The sequence below is a fragment of the Euprymna scolopes genome, chromosome 3, assembly GCF_053919585.1.
Source record: "Euprymna scolopes isolate OS-2025 chromosome 3, ASM5391958v1, whole genome shotgun sequence".
NCBI lineage: Eukaryota > Metazoa > Mollusca > Cephalopoda > Sepiida > Sepiolidae > Euprymna > Euprymna scolopes.
Window position 1 is genome coordinate 53,819,570 of NC_136484.1, and position 21,832 is coordinate 53,841,401.

The 21,832-nt window shown below is 34.0% G+C and overlaps 1 protein-coding gene and 1 non-coding gene across 3 annotated transcripts in view; both read right to left on the minus strand.

Moving 5' to 3' along the window:
* Positions 1-21,832, minus strand: part of LOC145255396 (beta-1,3-galactosyltransferase 1-like) — a 468,791-nt gene that overhangs the window by 370,116 nt on the left and 76,843 nt on the right. The window lies entirely within an intron of this gene.
* Trnar-acg (transfer RNA arginine (anticodon ACG)) lies at positions 17,354-17,426 on the minus strand. Its single transcript has one exon. It is a non-coding gene; the product is annotated as a tRNA-Arg (tRNA).

Here is a 21,832-nt window from a genome sequence, read left to right on the forward strand (position 1 = left end):
CCAAGATCGCCGACATATACTACTTCGTTTCATTTTTCCAAGCACGATTGCAATTTAGAATTACTCTTCGTCAGACATTTTATTCTTCTACTTAGCGAGCATTTCCTAATTAAGGAACCACAGTCTAGAAGGATTTCACCTCTATTGAATGCCACCAGAAAGAATGCTTTGAGGATTGATTAGTGTGCTGTTCGGCATTTCTTCATATGGGGAACATTCCTTAACTTTAACAAAACATAAAGTACGTCAATCTAGAAGGATTCCCCCTTCTTCGAAACACGCCAGAACGAATGGTTTGACGATTAATCAACATAATTGTAAACATATCTTTTTCAATTCTTAACGTATCATCAACTTAATCAGAATAAAACCTAAATAACTCAATTTAGAAGGATTTTTACATTTATTGAATGACACAAGAACTAATGGTTTTAGCATTGCTAAACGTGCTTTTAGACATTTCTTCGTATTAGGGCGGTTTTTATTTCTAAACTTAGAGACCACTTCATGAACATAGAACAAAAGTATCTCAGTCTAGAATGATTTCTCTGCCATTGAAAAACACCAGAATCAATGGTTTGGGGAACGTTATGCACAGTTTTTGATAAAACCGTACCTCATCTGCCATTTTAACATTTACTTTTCTGGTATTTTTTCTTCCTTACACGGCCTACCAACCCCGTCGTGCGAGTTTCCATTCCTGGTCTTTAATAATCGCTTCAGAAAAACAAAATGAAATTACCTCAGTCTATAACGATTTCTTCTTCATTGTAAAAACACCAGAACCGAGGGGTTCAGACTTGTTTTTGTAAACAGGTTTTATTCATTAATTTCCTTTATTGGGGGTGGGGGTGGAGGTAATACACAGATGCAAACTTTTTATTGTTTTACAATTGCTTAAATTACTTCGTCGTAATTTTTTTTATTCTTTACTTTTCATTATAGGGTGGAAGCACGTTAATTAACGTGCTTTCAAACATTGCTTCTCTGGCGGTTGAGAACTCTATTATTTACTTACAGATCACATCATAAAACAAAACAAAGCTAAAAAAAATCAGTTAATTTATGGAGTTCTTTCAATGAATTCTGTGCCATCTTTCCACCGGGCAACGTCGGCACATGGGTCCTGCTAGTTAGATATATTTATTAATACATTGTTGCTATATGTAATAATTGTTAATATATATGTGTGTGTGTGTGTGTGTGTGTACGTGTTTATGTGTGTGTGTACGTGTTTATGTGTGTGTGTGCGTGCGTGTGTATTCATTATACATATCTCTGCATGTTCAAATGTCTGCATGTATGCATCAACTCGTTTGTCTTATTTGCATATAAATCTTTATTCTCTCGTTCGTTATCTTTTGCTTCTTCCCCTTAATTACTGTCCTATTTCAGAGTTGGTGTCGCCTCGTACAGAGAACGCGATTTCCCAAATCATAATTACTAGTAGACAATCGCCGCGTTGTGCGCAGTGCTTTTTATTATCTACGTCGAATAAATGTCGTTCAGATTCATGCAGGGTCACTGCAATTTTGTCTCGCGGCCATTGTTGGCAGTTGACACTTCCTCAACAACCTCAAAAGACGCCACATTTCCCATCGCTTTGTGGGTGCGCATGTGCCTCCGCTCCTCATTGTTCCGCGTTAACCTCGTACCCTTCTCTGCCCTGGGGGCGACTAATAACGTGCCCTGAGACACTTACACTCTGACCGGCCACGGCTTGCAGGAATTGATAAAGTATGAAAACCTCGACTTAGCTTTGACAGAGTTTCATCTCTTAAAGGTAGAAAGCGTATTTATCGACAGTACGTTAATTAATTTTATGCCTGTCGTTCCTGAAACAAAGACACTCTTAATTACTTCGTTGCATATTTATTAGTGATGGGACGATTTCAATATTTTTCCCGATTCCGATAAAATTATCGAGACCGAGTCTTTATAAATCTCTAAATATCGAATTATAAAGTTGTCATTTTCCTCGAAAGAGAGAGAGAGAGAGAGAGAGAGAGAGAGAGAGAGAGAGAGAGAGAGAGAGAGAGAGAGAGAGAGAGAGGAGGAGTCTTTTATTTGACAGTCTCCATCACACAGTGCCATTCCCACATAAAAGCGTGGAATCGGATTGTTAATATAAACACTATGAACCACCGAAGATTTTTGTATTATTTATACGTAAGGCTTTTAATTTTCGCTAACTAGTAAGACTACCTGGCGATACTCGGGATCAATTAAAATTAAATAGAAATGGAATTATGTAATATTTTTATATTCAAATTTCTATCTCTCCCTCTAACCACCTTTATCTTTTTTCCTCTTTCCCTCTCCTTCTTTTACTGTTTTTCTCAATAACTCCGTCTTTATCTTTCGCCTAATACATTCCCCTCTCTCTCTCTCTCTCTCTCTCTCTCTCTCTCTCTCTCTCTTTCTCTCTCTCTCTGTTTTACTGTACTGAAAGAATGTAATTCCGTTACTGGTGAAATACAACACTGTATCCTCATATTTATTGGATGAAGAAAAATGAAGAAAAACAAAGAAATGAAAAATGAATAAAAATAAAACAGAATGAAAAAATTGCATGAAAACTGAATGAAAAAAATGAAGTAAAAATTGAATGAATAAAAAATTGAATGAAAAAAATAGAAAGAAAACAAATTAAGCAAATGAATGAAAAGAAAAAGAAAATAAAAATTAATGAAAGTGATGGAATGATGAAACATGAATGAAAATGAAGAAAACACACGAAGAAAAGAAAAATGGAATGAAAATAAATGAAAGTAAAGGAATGAACGAAAAACTGAATGTAGAAAAGCGAATGAAACAAATGAAGGAAAATGAATGAAGTTATAATGAAGATAAATGAGAGAGGAATAAAGTTGAATAAAAATAAATAAAAAAATAACGAAAACAAATTGACGAAAATGAAGGAATGAAAAACAGAATCATGAAAAACAGAATCATGAAAAATGAAGTAAAACAAATGAAAAAAATTAACGAAAAATTAACGAAAAACATTAAATGAAATAAAACGAATGAATGAAAAATGAAAAAAAAATAAATGAAAACAAATAAAGAAAATGTAAGAAAAATGAATAAAAAATTGAATGGAGAAATATAAATGAAATTCCAATGAATGATATATGAATGTTAAAAGTGGAATGAAAAAATTGAATAAAGAAAAATGAATGAAAAATATGAATGGAAAAATTAAGGACAATGGATGAAAATAATAAAGAATTCGATTGAAAAAATAACTGAAAACATTTTGAGAAAAATGAATCAAAATCTCAATTAAAAAATTATTAAATTATATGTATATATCTTATGTAGTTTCTGAAACCGTATCTTCCGTAGTTTCTGAGTATTACATATAGACCATACACACAGATTTACACTTACCACATGTAATACTGTTAGGCTACTATTATGAGTCTCAGGCAACACCGAGTAGATTCCTTGCATAAAATAGTATAACAAAACACTAGGCAAGCGACTTTTAAACGTACATGCTCTTTATAAACTAAGCAATCTATCTGTATATCTATAAAAGTGAAATTGTGTGTATGTCTCTGTGTGTGCATTTCCCTACCAAAATACTTTGTCAATTTTCAGGCTACAAAATCAAGATTTGGCATAAGGGGTATTGAGATTTGGGAAAATCGTTTTAATCGGTTTTCGGACAAAAATTTTACTGTCAAGGAGTCAGTTCAACGAATTGACCTTTGAAAGCTCTACTAAACTCCTCCGCCAATTTTGGGTCTAAACACTTGAAATTTTAGATGTAGGTTACTTGGACATGGATCAAACGTTTTAATTTGATTTGAGCCAAAAACAATAAATGTTCAAAAAGGTCAAAATTGGTGTGAAAGTTTTAAAGAAATTTGACCTCTGTGGTCTCTACCAAATTACTAAACATTTGAAATTTTACATATAGTGTATTCAGACATACGACAAGCCTTTTAATCGATTTTTGGCCGAAAATATGGCTGCCAAGGGGTCAACGTTCAAAAGATTTGACCTTTGCGATCTTTAGCAAACTATTCAACTATAAATTTTACATAAAAAGTAATCAGACATTCAGCAAGCTTTTTAATCAGATTTTGGCCGAAAAATTTTTCTGCTAACAGGTAAAAGTTGAAAGAGTTGACCTCTGCAGGCTCTACCAAACTTCTCCGCCAATTTTGGGGCTAAACACTTGAGATTTTAAATGTAGGTTACTTGTACATGAATCAAACTTTTTAATATATATATATATATATATATATATATATATATATATATATATATATATATATATATATATGCACATAAAATTATGAAAAGTACATATGGCCCGAGCAAAGCCGGGCTGAACTGCTTGTAATATATATGTTTTTATTCTACAACCTTAAGATATTAGCTTAGACCATCACAATTGTTCCGCAGACAGTGGAATTTCCTGTCTATTTCTTCAGATGGTAAAAGTCAAAAGTGATAAGAGAAGAGGGCATGCTTTTTTTAACACGTGTGGATATCAAGAAAACGAGATATAGAGAGATAACAAATATAATTATATAAAAAAAGAAAAATATGTATATATGTATATACGTTGGTTAGTTTGTGGCATATCAATATAAAAAAAACAGTCGAAAAGTCGAAATCTTATTTTATTTATCAATTGAAAATGAAAAATAATGGAAATTAAAATATGGGAACAAAATTGTAATATGAGTGTTTAGAGTTGGAAGCAAACGCCCTCATCTTTTCTCGGGCAACGTCAGATCTGCAATCTAGCGTAAAAAAAGATAAAGATAGCGTCGCCCCGAAATCGACAAACTCGCATATTAAGAAAGACTCCCAATTATGAAACTAACCAGCGTGCATACTCAGCGGTCTATCCGCAGCTGCGGTTGCTTTTAGTAACAGGACTCCTAAATATCAGTTGAAGATCTGTTCTCGACAACTAATCCGATGGGAACTGGGTCATTTGATGGCCTTTTATCTATCGGGCTGCGATATTGGTCTTTGCCTCTCCATTTTGGGGTGGAAAAAGCTTATTGCTTTCTAACCGAGGCGTCCAGACCAAAGAAAGTCGACAGAACTGTCCAAGCAATTTTTATAGATCAGTATGCTCTTCCTTTAGAGGCGCTAGCTTGATTCTCCCCATCTTCCGACCTTGTGTCACATCTTTTTTGCGGTGTAAATGTTAGCTTGCATACCCTCGGTTGTTCATGTAGTAAATTCCTACGGCTGTTGTTTCGCAAAACATTTTTTTTTAAAACGGCCACAAACTCGTTTTGGGCTGATTGTGAGATAGCAGAGGTTTGCTTGTTTTGTTTTATGGCATATCAACTCTTTTCGTGATTATATAAAAAGGTTTTATGCTAACACTTTTTATTTTGTTGTTATATTTTCAACTATATATTCATAGTGTTTAGTTTGGCTGTTTTGTAGAAGAACATTCTGTTTTTTTTTTGTTTTTTTTTGTTTTTGACTTTCATTTTTTTACCAGGAAGCTTTTATCTCCAAACAGCGTGATCTGTTAACACCAGGGAGACAGCAAAGGAATTGAAGATTGTGAACTTGATGTAAAAAGTAAAGTTTATTTTTCATTTTATTTACGAAATACCTGATTTTTCTGACTAAAATCTGTCAATTAACTTTTTAATTTGATAGTGAACATAGGAATTATATATCTCGTATTATAAACTGTATACCCGATGTATTTTTTTTTTTACCTGTGATGCAACTAAAACAATCGCTTTATTTTTGCGCGACCCCCCCCCCCCTAAATAAACACTTCATTATCGACGAGAAATGCGTCGGTCGATCAGCCAGTCTATCACGCATAAGTTTGCAATATAATCTTTGTTGGGCTGTCACAAAGTTTGAATTGCTTATTTACCTTTTCTATCTGTAGCCTGGGGTCATTTCCAATGTTTTCAGTCACATTAAGGGGTTCTTTTTAATCGTTTGTTGAAAGTGTAGATGATACGCCATTTTGTTTTTGTTGTTGTTTATTTTTCATTTCCCTTCCAAGCAGACGAAACCTGCACAAAGCTTTACACGAGGAAAGAAAGAAAAAAAATAAAATAAAATAAACATGACCAGACGAAAAAGTAATTATCCAAACCTCGATTCACACACAACTTGACCTTTGAAATTTTCTGCCCACATTTTTTTATTTTCTTTTGTTTTAGATTTTATGTTCTTTTAACTATCACTACACATACTTTACAAAGTGTGCTTGTTAGTTCACTTTCAAGCTATTCAAGTCAATATTATTATTATTATTATTATTATTATTATTATTATTATTATTATTATTATTATTATTATTATTATTATTTTTCTTCTTCACCAGGAGGTTTTACACAGGCCATCATAAAAGAATTCACTTTGAGAACAACTTCTGGTGTTCACTGGAGTCTGAGTGACAAGTCTCTCCAGATTTCCAGTACTCTCCACCTCTTTCGATACCTTTTGCAAATTAATTGCATTATCGTAACAACCGTTTACAATTGATTTCTCGTTGGTTGCGGCCATTGGTCTTTACAGAAATTTGAGTGACAATAAGCCTCCCCAAGGCCCTAGTCCTCTTCGCACATATCCAGTAGAGGTTCGGTTAGTGCTTTCTCTCCTCGTTTTTTCCATTCTCCTTGACCCCCCCCCTCACTTATTTGTGTGCTACACCAGTTTATGAAAAAGAAAAAGAGGGAGGGGCGGAAAGAAGGAGTGCACGAGGATATCTTATAACTATAATGTGTTGTCCCTTTGTGTTTTACATCTGTAGCCGTTTCTATATGTCCGGCTTGTGCCTGTAGTTCATGTGTGTTAGTTTCCGCATTCAAGGATTTTCCTTAATATTTCAGCCGTTTTCATTATTGCTATCCGTTGTATCTTCTTAGCCATCCCTCTGATTCCAATCTCTCCAATTCTTTTTTCCAATGTTTTCGGTATTGTTCCTATCATTATTATTATTGGCTCACATGGAGCTTTCACACAAGTCAACAAACGATCGGTTTGGAGACCTGTGGTGTTCTCTGGAAGCTGAGTGACAACAAGTCTCCCCAGACGTCCAGCTCTCTCCACCTCCTTTGATAGCGTTTGCAAATAAATCTGCGTCATCGCAACAGCCTCATACCATTGATTTCTCGCTGGTAGTGGCCATTGGTTTATACTGGTATTTGAGTGGCACTAAGCCTCCCCACGATCCCAGTTCTCTTTGCGCTTGTCCAGCGGAGGTCTGGCCAGCGCTCTCTCCTCGGTTTTTCCATCCCTCCTTGACCCTTCTCGGCTCTTTGGTATCACTTTTCTATTGGGGGGGGGCGGTGATGGGACAATGGGGGTGCATGATGGTGGTGTAGAACTTGTTGATATGCAGCTTCGGCGTTCTTCATTCCCTGTAACGCTTCTTTGTTATTCCCTTGTGTTATTCCCCACATTCTAGGGGGTTTCTTAATATTTCAGCCGTTTTCTTTATCGTTAGGCGTTGTATTTTTGCAGTTATTCCTCTGATTCCAATTTCTGCCATTCTTTTCGAAGTTTTTCGGAATTGTTCCTAGTGCTCCTACTATTATCCGTACTATTTTGATTTTCTTCATCATCCAAATCCCTTTTAGCTGTCTGGGTAGTTCTGTATATTTGCTTCGTTTCTCCTTTTCTTTCATACTCACCCTGTGGTCAGCTGGGACAGCAAAGTCTACGATTTGACAGGAGTTTTCTTTCTTGTTAATTATTATGACATCTGGTCTTCTTGCTTGGATGGGTTTGTCCGTCTGTATGTCCATGTCCCATAGGATTTTGTGGTTCTCGTTTTCGAGTACTGTTGCGGGTTTATGCTTGTACCATTTGTCTGTACGCTCAAAATGCAGTTGTTTGCATAATTCCCAGTGTATCGCCCTCCCCATTTGGTCATGCCTGTTTTTGTATTCCTTTTGAGCCAGTTTGCTGCATTCACTTACTATATGATTTATCGTTTCGTCTCTTTGTCCACAGAGTCTGCATTTGCTGTTTTCTTGTGTTTTATCGATCTTTGCTTTGATATGGTTGGTTCTTATCGAGTTATCTTGTGCTGCAGTTATTAGAGAGTCAGTTTCTCGGTTTATATGTCCTTTTCGCATCCATGTCCAGGTGTTTTCGTTATTCTCATCTTTTGTCATTCTTATGAATCTTCCGTGGAGCTGTTTCTCTTCCCATTTCTCTTTTCTCGTTTTGTCGTTTGTCTCTCTGTTTTCTGTTTTCTTGTTTTTTTCGGTGTCTCTCGCTGCCATAATTATCCTTTCAGTGTTTTGCATTATGTATTTTCCTAGTCTTTTTTCGTGTCCTTCACACAGTCTTCTATACAGATCAGTCCTCTCCCGCCGTCTTTCCTTTTCACGTAGAGTCTGTCAGTATCGTCCTTTGGGTGTAGGGCATTATGCATGGTCATGAGTTTCCTGGTTTTCTGGTCGATTTGTTTCAGTTCTTCTTTTATCCACCCTATAAACGGCCCAGAGTATCTTACTAGTGATACTGCCCATGTATTTATACCTTTTATTAGGTTTCTGCTATATAATTTCGTTTCCAGAAGTTTTCTTGTTCTCCTGAGGTATTCCTTTCCAATTTTCTCTTTCATTTCTGTTGCTCTGATGGTGTCCGTTTCCAGAATTCCTAAGTATTTATAGTCGTCTTGTTCACCTAGTGCCCTAATTTCTGTTTGGTTGGGTAGTTCCATGCCTTCTGTCGTTTCCAGTTTCCCCTTTCTTATAACTAGTTGTGCGTGCGCACTTTTTCATTCCAAATTCCATTTGGATATCTTGGCTGAAGATTCTGGTAGTGTTGATTAGTGTCTCTAGCTTCTTTTCGGTCCTTGCAAAAAGTTTCAGATCGTCCATGTACATCAGGTGGTTCATTTTTTCCTCTGTATTGGAGAACTTGTATCCGGCTTGGAGCTTTCTCATAATACTGTTCAAGGGCACCATGGCTATGATGAACAGCAGTAGTGACAGTGAGTCTCCTTGAAAGATGCCTCTTTGTATGTTAATTTCTGTTATGTGTTGTCCATCGGCTGTCAATTCCAGTCTCCATGTTTTCATTGCATTTTCTATTACGTTGGTGATCCCACCTGGTATTTTATATATTTTTAGGTATTCCATGCTTGGGGGATCCTGTCGTACGCTTTTTCGTAGTCGATCCGTACCATGGCTAAATTCTTTCTCCTCCTTTTTACCTCCTTTAGAATCTTTTGATCTATATATAACAGGTCATGTGTTCCTCTTTTTCCTTTTTGGCATCCTTTCTGCTCCTCGGGGATGAGTCCACGTTTATTCAGGGAGTGGTAGATTTGTTCCCTCGGTTGCGCTGTCAGTATCTTCCACATAGTTAGTAAGCATGTGATTGGCCTATAGTTGCTAGGGACGGTTCCTTTCTCTGTGTTCTTCTGTACCAGTCTGGTACATTTGCTTCCTGTATACATCTTATCAGGTTTTGGGCTAGCCTTTCGTGTAAGGTTGTGAATTTTTTGAATCAGTATGCATGTATTCCGTCGTGCCCTGGTGCTCTCCAGTTTGCCATTTTTCCCATGGTTTTCTTTAGGGTTTCCTTGTTGATTTCATTCACTGTTCCTTCTTCTATTTGTTGTAACTCTTCTTTCACGTCTTTCATTATTATTATTTAAATACTAGGAGTTCTCACACAAGCAATCACCTGCAGTTCGAGTAAAAACAAGACTACTGTTTACCATCGATTTCTCACTTGCCACAATCATTGGTCTTCCCTAGTATTTGGGTGCTAAAAAGTCTCTCCAAGGTCCTAATATTCACTGCACTCTTCCACTGTATATTTGGTTATCGCCCTTCTCAGTCGTTACAAACTCCTTAACCCGACACGACTATTTTGTGTGGTATTAGTCGAGGCTGATGCCATTCATTTTTTAAAAATTATACAACATTAGTTCACTTGGTTCTCATGTTCATTCTGTTTTTTTTTTCTGTTTTATTTCTATTGCGACTTCCATGTAAATGGTTAGCGTTCACAGTTTATGTGGAATAGTTTCGGCATTCGAGGATTTTCCTTAAGATTTAATTTTATTGTCATCTGTTGTGTGCTCTCAGCCTTCCCTTTGATTTCAACCCCAGACATTTTTCGGAGATTTTCGGAATTGTCTCCATGAGAAAAGGTTTAACGAAAGCACCACGATATAGCTACGAAAATGATCCCCAAGCAGAGAAACTGAATCATTACTATCAGCCGCACAAAATAATGCGATTTTTCGGAGATTTTCGGAATTGTTTCCAATTAATGCGATAGAAATAACTACATCACAGATAAGATAAACAAAACCCAATAAACATCAGATGTAGACTTTCTAGACCAAGAGACGAACCAGTAAACCACGTTTTAAGTGAATGCAGCAAAGTTTCTCAAAAAGAATATAAAAACAGACACGACCAATGCTGTATTTTATGCAAGCAAGTGCATTTCGAACACCCGGACAAATGCTTAACACACAAAACGGAGACAGAAAATCCAACGAGACATGGATACACAAATAGATAAACACATCCAAGCAAGGAGACCGGATATCATAAAAGTTAACAGGAAGAAATAACCTTGCTAAATCGTAGATTACGCCGTCCCAACAGTTTATAGGGTAAAGTTCAAGGGGATACAAAAACGAAATAAATAGACGGAACTTGCCAGACAACAGAAAGATATATGAAACATGAAGAGGTCAAAATAGCGCCAATAATTGTAGGAGCATTGGAAACAATTCCGAAAATCTCCGAAAAATCGCATTATTTTGTGCGGCTGATAGTAATTATTCAGTTTCTCTGCTTGCGGATCATTTTCGTAGCTATATCCTGGTGCTTTCGTTAAGCCTTTTCTCATGGTATTCTTATGAATCGTCCGTGTAGTTGTTGCTTTTTTTTTCTCGTCTTGTCTATTGTCTCTCTGTTGTCTATATTCATTTTCGCGGTATCTCCTGCTGCGATGTTTAATCTTTCTCTATTATTATTATTATTATTATTATTATTATTATTATTATTATTATTATTATTATTATTGTTATTGTTATTGTTGTTATTATTATTATTATTATTATTATAATAATAATAATAATAATAATAATAATAATAATAATAATAATAATAATAATAATAATAATACGACCGTACTCTTCTTCCTTATTAGTAAATAAATATTCTCTGCATTTATTTTGTTTACAAACAAGGTTGTTTTCTCGTCGTTTAAACGTCAATATAATAACTTACCAGTTGCTATGATTTATAAGTTTTCGTTTGTTAAATATATTTTGTAAATAATTGCTGATGATTCATAAATAAAACCAATGGGAAACGATTTTAATATTATACTAATAAATTATTCCGTCCATTGTCTGACACAACGTAATTACGTTTTGTTTGTATTTTCTTGTTTGTACTGTTTAAACTTTACTTTCATTTTCTCAGTCTTTTTTCGTTGATAGTATCTTTATTCTAGTTGACAGCCACAGCGTCTTTTTTATTTTATTTCATTGATTTATTACTTAAATCTACAAGGATAGCACCAAGACTAAAGCTTCTTATTTTAACTTAACTCAAAAGTTGTAAGAGCTACGAAGACAGGAGTGGTACCATTGAAACAGTGGACCTTTTGTGCCACAGAATTTATTTTCTACCTAGTCACCACTAGTCTCGATGCACTTTTTGCCAGCGATAAACGATAGCTGTGCGCGCTTTGTCATGCGAGTGTAGTTTCTAAAGTAAACACTCCTATGTGTTAACTCAAAACCTTAAAGAGTTACAACGATGGGAGTCGTACCATTGAAACGAGCGACCTTTTGTGGTCCATAATTTATTTTTCTACATAGCCACCATCATTTTCAATGCACTTTTGTCAGGAATTCAATGTTTTATCTATGCTTCTGACGCACATCCATGCCAAGGGTTGTTTTCTTAGAGTCTCACAATGTCAATAATCGCAACAGAGAAAAACTGTCAGGTCATAAATGCATAAGTTCAGTCATTATAGCAATGCAATTTGTAATGTTCTCTGATCCACTTGGGCAAAATAAAAAATAGGAAGCGTTACATTTGAAAGTAACACCTCCTATTTTTTATTTCGTAGCTTTCCATCTGGTCTTTATTGATGCATTCTTGCTTATGTCTACAATATTGACCACGAGAATGTTTGAGAGGCGTCTCTGAATCGCTTCTGTTACTTATATTCTCACAGACTTCGTATGCTGATTTCTTTTTGTCTGCTTTCGTAATTTCTTTGACGCCATCTACATTTGTTGTGTCCTCCTCGGTGAGTTCTGTCGTTTATAGTTTATATAGTTTCGCTTATTATTTTGTAGCGGGTTTCTAGCGGTGAATTTTCCGTGTCGCCATTCGTAGGAGTTAATAAGAGTACGTGAAGAGACTTATCTTAGATTTCTGAATGATGTTGTGAAGTGCGTAAGGTCCAGTTACGGACAAAACAGAAAAGCAAAATCGCGTCTGTGTCTGATTATTTACTTGCGGATCACGTGAAGTAACATGAAATCTCGTTACTCATATGCAAATAAGATGATTGGATAAAAAAGCTTACTTTCATAGAACGAAGGTGACTTTCAGAGTCGCGAGTTTAGCCAGAACGAAAAGAGAAGACGAAGAAGAAGAAATCCACGGAAAACAGCGTTAGAATCGGCGGTTGCAGGGGACGACATGATCTTGTAGATACATAGGTTTGCATTGGCTATACACTGGGTTCTATGGCACAACATAAAATTAGGCATAAGTTGTCTTAATGTGGCTATATTTAGTTTAATTTTACGCAAAGGGCATATCAAGAAAGTGGAAAATTTAGATACCTCCGACTTTTTGGAAATGTTAACAATGTAACAGAGCGCGGACAGCTATATGCAAATAGGAAGAGTTTAAAAATCTCAATAATAATTCTGCAATTCATGAAGAAAAAACGTCAATTCATATTATTTGAATTTATCGGAATACTGTTGTCATCTTTCAGTGTGAGTTTCACAACGTTTCAGTCGACGTAACCTCCGACCTTCTTCAGGTGTATCTTGTCGAACTCTGGAATATTTCTGTCGAATTCGGGAACACATGGCGCAGTGGTTAGAGTACTTGGAAAAATCAATTGTAAAAAAGTGATATTCTCCTGAAGGTTGAAGGTTCAATCCTCAGTGTGGATTACTTAGGATCTCTTTCCAGTCATGGCTGATGGAACAAGAGTACACTACCCCCGTGAAGTAAATAAAGGGTTCCACACAAAATTCCGTCCAAATTCCCGAGTTCGACAAAATACACCTGATGAAGGTTGGAAGTTACATCGACCGAAACGTTGTGGAAAAATGACACTTAAGATAAGAACAGTAGTCCGATGAATCGAAATAATACGAATTACCAATCCTCATCTCACAAATTCAGAAACGTCAAAAAAGTCAAATTACAAAGAAACAAGCAACGTTGGATGAGTACAACTTCACAGTTGTTTTAACAAATAACATATTTTTCTTTTTTTTTTTCAACACGGAAATACTACTACTACTACTACTACTACTACTACTACTACTACTACTACTATGGCTACTAACCCGTTATATTTTAAAATAAAAGCCACGTTAAGTTTAATCATCTCGAACAACGGCAGATCGGGACAGTTGGTAATTTATAATGACAACAACGTTTTTATTTTTACATAAAATTACACTTATCATTTGATTACAATTAATAAGAACTTTTATACCAGTTATCGACTGCAGTATTCGTATGTTTGAGATACTACTTAACATCGGTTACCAAAGATAAATGATGTTATCTGATGCGACAACGAATTTTCAAAGTTTCCAGAGATTTCCTATTTTTGCCACCTCTGTTTCTATACTAATAAAAATATATTATTTATAATTCGTATTTACTGTTACTAGTTACATTTACTGTTGAGAATAAACAAGGCGTCATTTAAAAAAATTATTCCGAGTGTGATAAATTATATTATATGGAAAATTAAATAGATTTTATTGCACTTAAGAACATGATGCAATAATCGACAAAAGGAACTGGCTAGTCAGAATCAAATATTAATTTTGTAGAAATAAAGTTATCGCTAACAAAAACCGACAAACATATTAACTCTATTGTTATTGTATAGATTAACCAAGTAAAGCAGAAAAAAACTCTCCTCATACTGCAAGCAACTGACTACCAAAGATTGTGCCAAACTCTCGCCATTTCTTTTAAAACTTTTCTTTTGTTCTTCACATATTATGGTGAATACTGGAGGGATGGGGCACCCGGCTTCGGTTGGTCATAAAACACGCTTAAATATATTTTAATTCATATGGATTTTGTATATTTATTAGAGAGCCAATTCTCTATTAAATATTATATTGTACCTAATATATAGTACTGATTTCAAAAGATTAAAAATGACTTAGGTGCCATCAGCTAGATTCGAAACCAAAACATTTAACGTTCCAGACGCGTTCCCTACAGTTTAAGCTATCAATAGATAGATAAGCAAGATTTAAATTTAAACCATTTCAATCTTAGAATGAATTTGCGCATGCGCAAAAGTTATATAAATGTGCCAGCAAATTGAAATTAACATGTTACATTTTAAATTGCTGACATATTTCTGTACGCATTATTTATCCACCCTAACAAAGATTTTACTTGTTATGAACCATCCTTGGTGTATGATTACTATTTCCTGATAATTTCAGTTTTATGTGGATGTTAGTTTAAGAGTTTATCATTTAAATATTTTCATACAAACACACAGAAATACATACATCTATGTTTTATTTGTGATTTGTATAGAATGATTTATATAGAGAGTAAGAATCAAACATTTTATTGCATTTTATTGAAGTATATGAAAATATTGAACACAAGAAAGATGTAAAAGCATTTCAGAAGAAGAAACTATCAATTTTATTCTTTGATTATTCCTCATCATTACCAAAATGACCATAAGATTTGCTTACTTAGTGAAAATGTCAGAGGTACTGAGTTGCCCGGGATGGGATTAGTGCAAGTGTAGTTGATACTTATTCTGACAAAAAGTGTGTGATGTTAGGTGGCGGAATTTAATGAAGAATGCAGTGATGAAAACTAAGCACAATAATGTGCTCTCACTAAATGGAAGGGGCGCCGGGGGCTCGAAACGTTGACAGTGGCTAAGTGTGTGCTAGAAAACTTTGTGATATTAAAAATAAAGTGGGCGATAAAACTTTCTTGTTTTGTTTCCTTCGAGTTAAAAACCAAAAGATGAATGTTATTAAAAATGCGGAGAAAAATCTTCAATAGAGATAAAAGTAAAACTTTGTTTATTTTCTTACATAAAGTGGCCTCCAGCAAAGAAATGGCGCGAACCATAGGGTACAGTAAGAAACATACACACAATTGTTTTCACATAAGAAGCTGTAATCGGTTAACTTCATGTCACTTTCTTCGTTTGATGATTATATCCCTTTAGCAAGAACTCTTCATTATATATATATATATATATATATATATATATATATATATATATATATATATATATATATATATATGGGCGGTCGGGTTTCGATCTTGGCCGGCGGTAGTAGCTTGTCTAGCCGCACTGATGAGCTGTGAAACAGCGAAACAGTACTGTATGTGGATGACTATAATGCTCCCTATCTTAAGTTGAGCATATTGGGAAGTGATATACAAATTAGCATTAGCGTATTAAGCGATACTCTTTGTGTAAACAAATTGAGCCTAGGTATTTAGATAATGTCAATTTTTTTTAATTTACTGCCCTCCTAGCAGCAGCCAAATAGCGCAACGGTTAGAAACTCCGACTATCATTTCGATCCTGGTTTGAAGTAGTTGCTTGTCTGGCCGCACTGTTAAGCAGCGAAACAGTATTGTATGTGGATGACTATATATATATATATATATATATATATATATATATATATATATATATATATATATATATATACACACACACACACACACACACACACATATATATATATATATATATATATATATATATATATATATATATATACATCCGTGGGCCCTGTCGGTGGGGCATTAGAATACGCCGACTGCCCCCCCCCTGCAGAGGGTAAAAGTCCCTCAATGGGGGTCCTGGATATGACCTTAAACTATATCCAGTGGTGAGGCCCCAGCTTGTGGGCTTTGGGGAGTGTGGAGCCACCCTTTAATTACCATTGCTCCCAGGTCCACTCTGACGCGGAGTGGTAGTACCTGTTAGGGTCCCAACTATGGGTTGAATAGAAACCGACATGAAAACAACAAATATATTCTATTAAAAAAAATTTTTCTTCAAAATCTTTGGATTCGGCATTAAATAACCCGAAAAGGGTTGCTATGCCGTAAAATAAAAACAACCAACCAACCAACCAACATACATCCGTGATTGTACGAAACTATTGTAAGTAGAAGAGTAGCCTGTGTGCGACATTGTTTTCACGTTTCATAAAATATATTATTTAAAGGTCGTCTATATTATATATTAGCACTGTCGGGCATCTCGAAGTGACCGAAGCGATTATTATCAATATTGTTGTTATAAAAATTTAGATCCTATGAAATACGAAACATTCAGAGAAAATGTTTCGATAAAAAATGTTAATGTTAGAAAATTAAACGATTACTTTGAGACTTTTGGAATTTGGGAGAATAGAATGTCAAGTATATATCAGGAATTATAATTTGGTCAAATAGAATTTAGTTAACAATAACAAACGAATTGGTTACGTAACAACGACCAGGAGATTGATTCTGTGTGTTACGTGGAAAATAATGACGTGGATACTTACATAGGTGTTAGACAGAGTCAATCAGAGCACAAAGGTAGAGTGCAGTTCGAGTCTGGGAGTTGGAATTGACAGTCATGGAAGAATTCGGCTAAGACAACGGGATGTAATTACCAAAAAAAAAAAAAAAAGAAGAAGAAAACAAAAAGAAATGGCGTGCATTCCGTGAACAAAAGAAGTCGCAACCATGAATACATCTTTTTTTTCTTTTTTTTTTTTTACACAGTGATCACCACTTATCAAGGCCCGGAAGCCACTCAGGGATAAGGGTTATTGCAAGTACATTAAATGTATGAAATCTGTTTCTCCCGATTTTTATTAAATACTAGCGGCTGCGCCGCGCCCGAACACACAACGCCGACTTAAGTACAAAATCGAGTACACTCAACATCAAGTACACTCAACATCAAGTACACTCAACATCGTCTTACCATCAACGCTTACCCTGTGAACTCGGAGTATGGGAAATTCCCATATGCACCAAACAAAATCACTGAAGAAACAAAAATGGCCTAACTAAGGGTAAGGATAATGAGTAAACGTTTGATAAAATGATGGTTAAAATTAATACGAACTTGCCAGGATTCGAACCTGGAATCTTCTGATCCGTAGTCAGACGCGTTATCCATTGCACCACAAGTCCCATCCGGATGTCGGAAGATGTTACCGCGACTCTATAGAGACAATGCTAAATACCGTGGACATGGGCAGGTAACTTTTTCGAAACGGTCCAAAATCCCTTATTTCGGGTATTTTGTTTGAATCGGCGTTGTTCGTTACGGACCATATATAGATAAGTACAATTTAGGGCCTTTCAGGGGGAAAAAAAAAAAAGAATTTTTCAGTTCGGTGCAACCGTTCGAAAGTTTTATGGGTATACATACGCACATACACACACAAAGTTTTATTGGTATACACACAGACACAAATAAATAAACATTTAGAATTTTATTAATAGTATAGATTCGCTCTTATACGAGCGATCTTCTAAGTCCGTCAGAGAAAAAAGTTTTTATTTAAATAAAAATTTAGTTAAAGTCGCGATTATTTTTGGCAAATTCTTAAAGACTGGAACTTTTTTTTTTTTTTTTAACCCATTTTATTTTATTTTTAATGCTTGTAAAATAAATGAAGATTATTTCCTTCTTATTAAAATAAAAACAAAACAAATGTAGCCAGTCACAACTTTTTTCAAATTAAATTTTACACATGACCTTTTTTTTTAAATTGAATTTTGTAACACAAAAACAACGTAAAACTAGAAAATCTTTTTTAAAAGTAGAATAAATCTCTGAAGACTGAAGCAATTTTTCCAATCCCGTGTGCTCATTTTACGGGAACTAGTTTTCCCCACATTTAAAACATTGCTGTCTAATTGCTCTCGTGAGGAGACAAATAAATAACTATTCTTTTTTTTTTTAATCATTTTCTGTTTTCTTTTTTCGTTTCTTTTTTCTTTTTATTTTAATAATATTGCCCAAAGTTCCGTTTCATGGTTTATTTCTCAAAAAAAAAAAAAAAAAAAAAATAATAATAATAATAATAATAAAGAATAAGGTCACTGTGCGCTGCTTGTCCACAAACTTGCAAAGGGTGTTATTCCGAAATTTGTTCTCAACATAAGGAGGTTGAAAATAAGAAAATGCCTTTCGGAATTACCACCCCAACTCCCTAATATTAAGAACGGCTTTCGGAATAAACACTCCTAACGTCCATATGTTAAGAACGGCTATTTGCAGGTTGGACAAGCAGCGCAGCGCATATTAACAAGAAAAAATCAAAGGAAATCATTTTTTTAAGTTTTCTCAAACATTTTTCATCGACTAATGCTAATTTTTTTAAACATTAAACTGGAGTAAAAATTTTTTAAACAAGTTCTTAAAGTAACGCAAGTGTCTTTTTCTTTAAATTTGATTTTTTTAACACAAATTATATTCTAAAACTTTGAAACGAAAATTTATAACAAAATTTAAAATATCGCGCAACACATAAATAGTTTGTTTATTTTCTGGCTTAAGAGAGAATATTAAAAAAAAAAGAAGATTTAAAAAAATATCTTTAGGTATGACGCTAAAAAGATATTTGCCAAAAATAACCTCGAACGAAACTTGAGTAAATTGGTTTTATTGTTTATTTTAATAATACAAGATTTTTTTTGCGCTGACGAACTATGTAAATCACCCGTGACAAAGTTGCTTTGACTAATTAAACCCTTAACGACTGAGACAATTATTTTTGTCAATACAATGTGCATGGACGTACATAAAATCGTGTTTAATTTTTAGTCGTGCGACTTATCTAAAAAAAAATAAACTTTTTTTTTTACAAAGATTTTTAACGAAAAAAAAAACAGAAAAAAAGTGGTACACAAAATTGAAAAAAATTTTTAAAAAATTATTTGTAAATATATTTTTTGATGAATCTAAAAATATATTTGCCGAAAATAACCACCCGAATGAAATTTGTGAGTAAATTCATTTTATTGTTTATTTTAATAATACCACAGCAGATTTTTACGATATTTTGCGCTGACAAACCATAGCTCGTCCGAGTAAAAATTGCTTTAATAGCAAAACAGCAGCAGGAGCAAATAATCGTACATAATTAGGCATACATTTTTAGTAAAGCCCCTTATATATGATCAAAATTCGGCACGACTAAATTGTCCGATTCAGCTCCTACTGCTCCAAGCAACTTTACACGTAATTTCTATATGACAATCAGTAGAAGCAGGCAATCGTACAATGATCGGGAATAATTTGGGTCATACATATTTAGTAAAACCGTAATTTTAAACCGTATTTATAAAAAATATATTAACGGCTATATGATGTTTAAAAAAGGGTGCTAATGCAGAGAGTGATCCGCGCTATTTTTTAAATCGTATTTCCAAGTTTAATTAAAGTTTTATGTTTTTTTTATTCAATTGTAAGGTTACAGTACAGAATAGGTACAAAACACCCTCCCCTACCCATGTTAAGAATGGCTTTTAAAATAATAACTTTATTATTTCAGCACGGATCAATAAGTGCATGCGTACCAAAATCTTACTCTCTTCGCAATTTGAATTTCCAACGACTTTTTCGTTCGAAATAGAACGAAATCAGCGATTTCACAACAAGTATAATTTCAAATATATCAACGATTTTTTTTTTTTCGTTCTGATAAATATTTACACAACAAATATATTTTAAATATTGTATTGGTATTCTATTTTCTTCAATTTATTCATCTAGAAGAAGTCTTACAATAAAGACAAAACGTTGATGGACACATGACTTGGTTTGTTCCTTTTTCATCTCTCTCTCTCTCTCTCTCTCTCTCTCTCTCTCTCTCTCTCTCTCTCTCTCTCTCTAAAATCTCTCTAAAATCTCTCTAAAATCCCTTTTGTGAATATATTTTTTAACACAATATTTTGTTTTTGTTTATCATATAACATTTGTATTGCTCCTCACGTTTATGTATAAACGTAAAAACAATTTTCATTAAAAATGTTTATCTAAAACTAGCTTTTTCTAAAAAAATATCCCCTAAACAAAAACCACAGGAAGGACAACCCAAAAAGATGTCATTTCCTTGAACTAAAAAAGCCACACTATTTCAATTTTATATAATTTCATGCCGAGTGACCTCATTAGCTGTCGGACAGAAAATTCAAATAAACAATTATGATATAATAAATTAATTCCGATTAAAAAAAAACGAATTGAAATAACTATTTCTATAGTTTCATTCGTTCAGAATTAATGTAAGAAAAAAATGATATTGACTGTTGAAATTTTAATTTAAATTAAAAGAAATAAAAAAAAATAATCGGTTATGTCATCTAATAAAAAAATAACCGATTATATCATCGGATAAAAATAACCGATTATGTCATCTGTCGCAATATGACTAACAACGTTTTCTTTATAGACCGTTTAAAATGCTATGGTTTTTTAAGATACACAAAAACTTCAAACTTGATATTGTACAAATTCCAGAAGTGGCATATTTTTTTCTTTTGGGCCTTTAAACTAACATCATTTGAAAGGTTTTAATCGATATATTATTTTTATTTTTTTTTAAAACGTTCCTTCCATTTTCATCGGTAATTCAATTTCCCCATTTCTGGTCTTTATTGAAATGAGTAAAGATGAAAGTTGGACCCATTTCTCACACTAACAATAAAGTCAAAACACTATTTCAAGTTATGTTTCCGAATTTTTTTTAGATAAGGATTTATTATTTTTATCATTTCGATTCTTCCGACTATAGTTTTCATCTTGAGTGTTATTCTTGCACCGTTTCGACTGATGTAACGCGCAGTGGATAAAGTACTTGGTGGTTTCATTTTAAATTCGAACGTTCCTGGGGGTTGAAGGTTCAATATTTAGTAAAGTAACATCCAAAATACAATTGATAAATGCATAGGACTTTTACCCAGTCATGGCTGACAGAACAAGAGCATGAAAACCTTGTGGATTAAATGAGGAGTTCCGTTCGAAATTTCATGCAGATTTTCAAGTTCGACAGAAAGATTCCCGAGTTCGACAAGATATACCTGAAGGTCGGGGGTTACATTGACCGAAACATTGTGAAAATAACACTTAAGATGAGAGCAGTAGTCAGAGGAATCCAAATATTCAAAACTAATGGGACCTGTGGAAATTCCACAGAGGACTCATTCATATGTAATATATTGATGTTGGCATTCTGTAGATGTTCAGTGTAAATGGAGACGTTCTGATATTATTGTAGCTCTTTTGTTAAAACTGCAAAAGTAGTTATCTAAGCAAGCAGGGACGCCCGGCGTAGCCCGGTCGTAAAGTACGCTTAAATATTATATTTTAATTCTTGCAGATTTCTTATATATTATTATAGAGTTAATTTTCTATCGATTTTTATATATATTGGGTGCATCAGCTTGAATCGTAACCAAACTAAAACTTATATATATATATATATATATATATATATATATATATATATATATATATATATATATATATATATATAAAATAAAAATAAAAATAAAATAAAAATTACAATTAAATTTACCAAAATGAT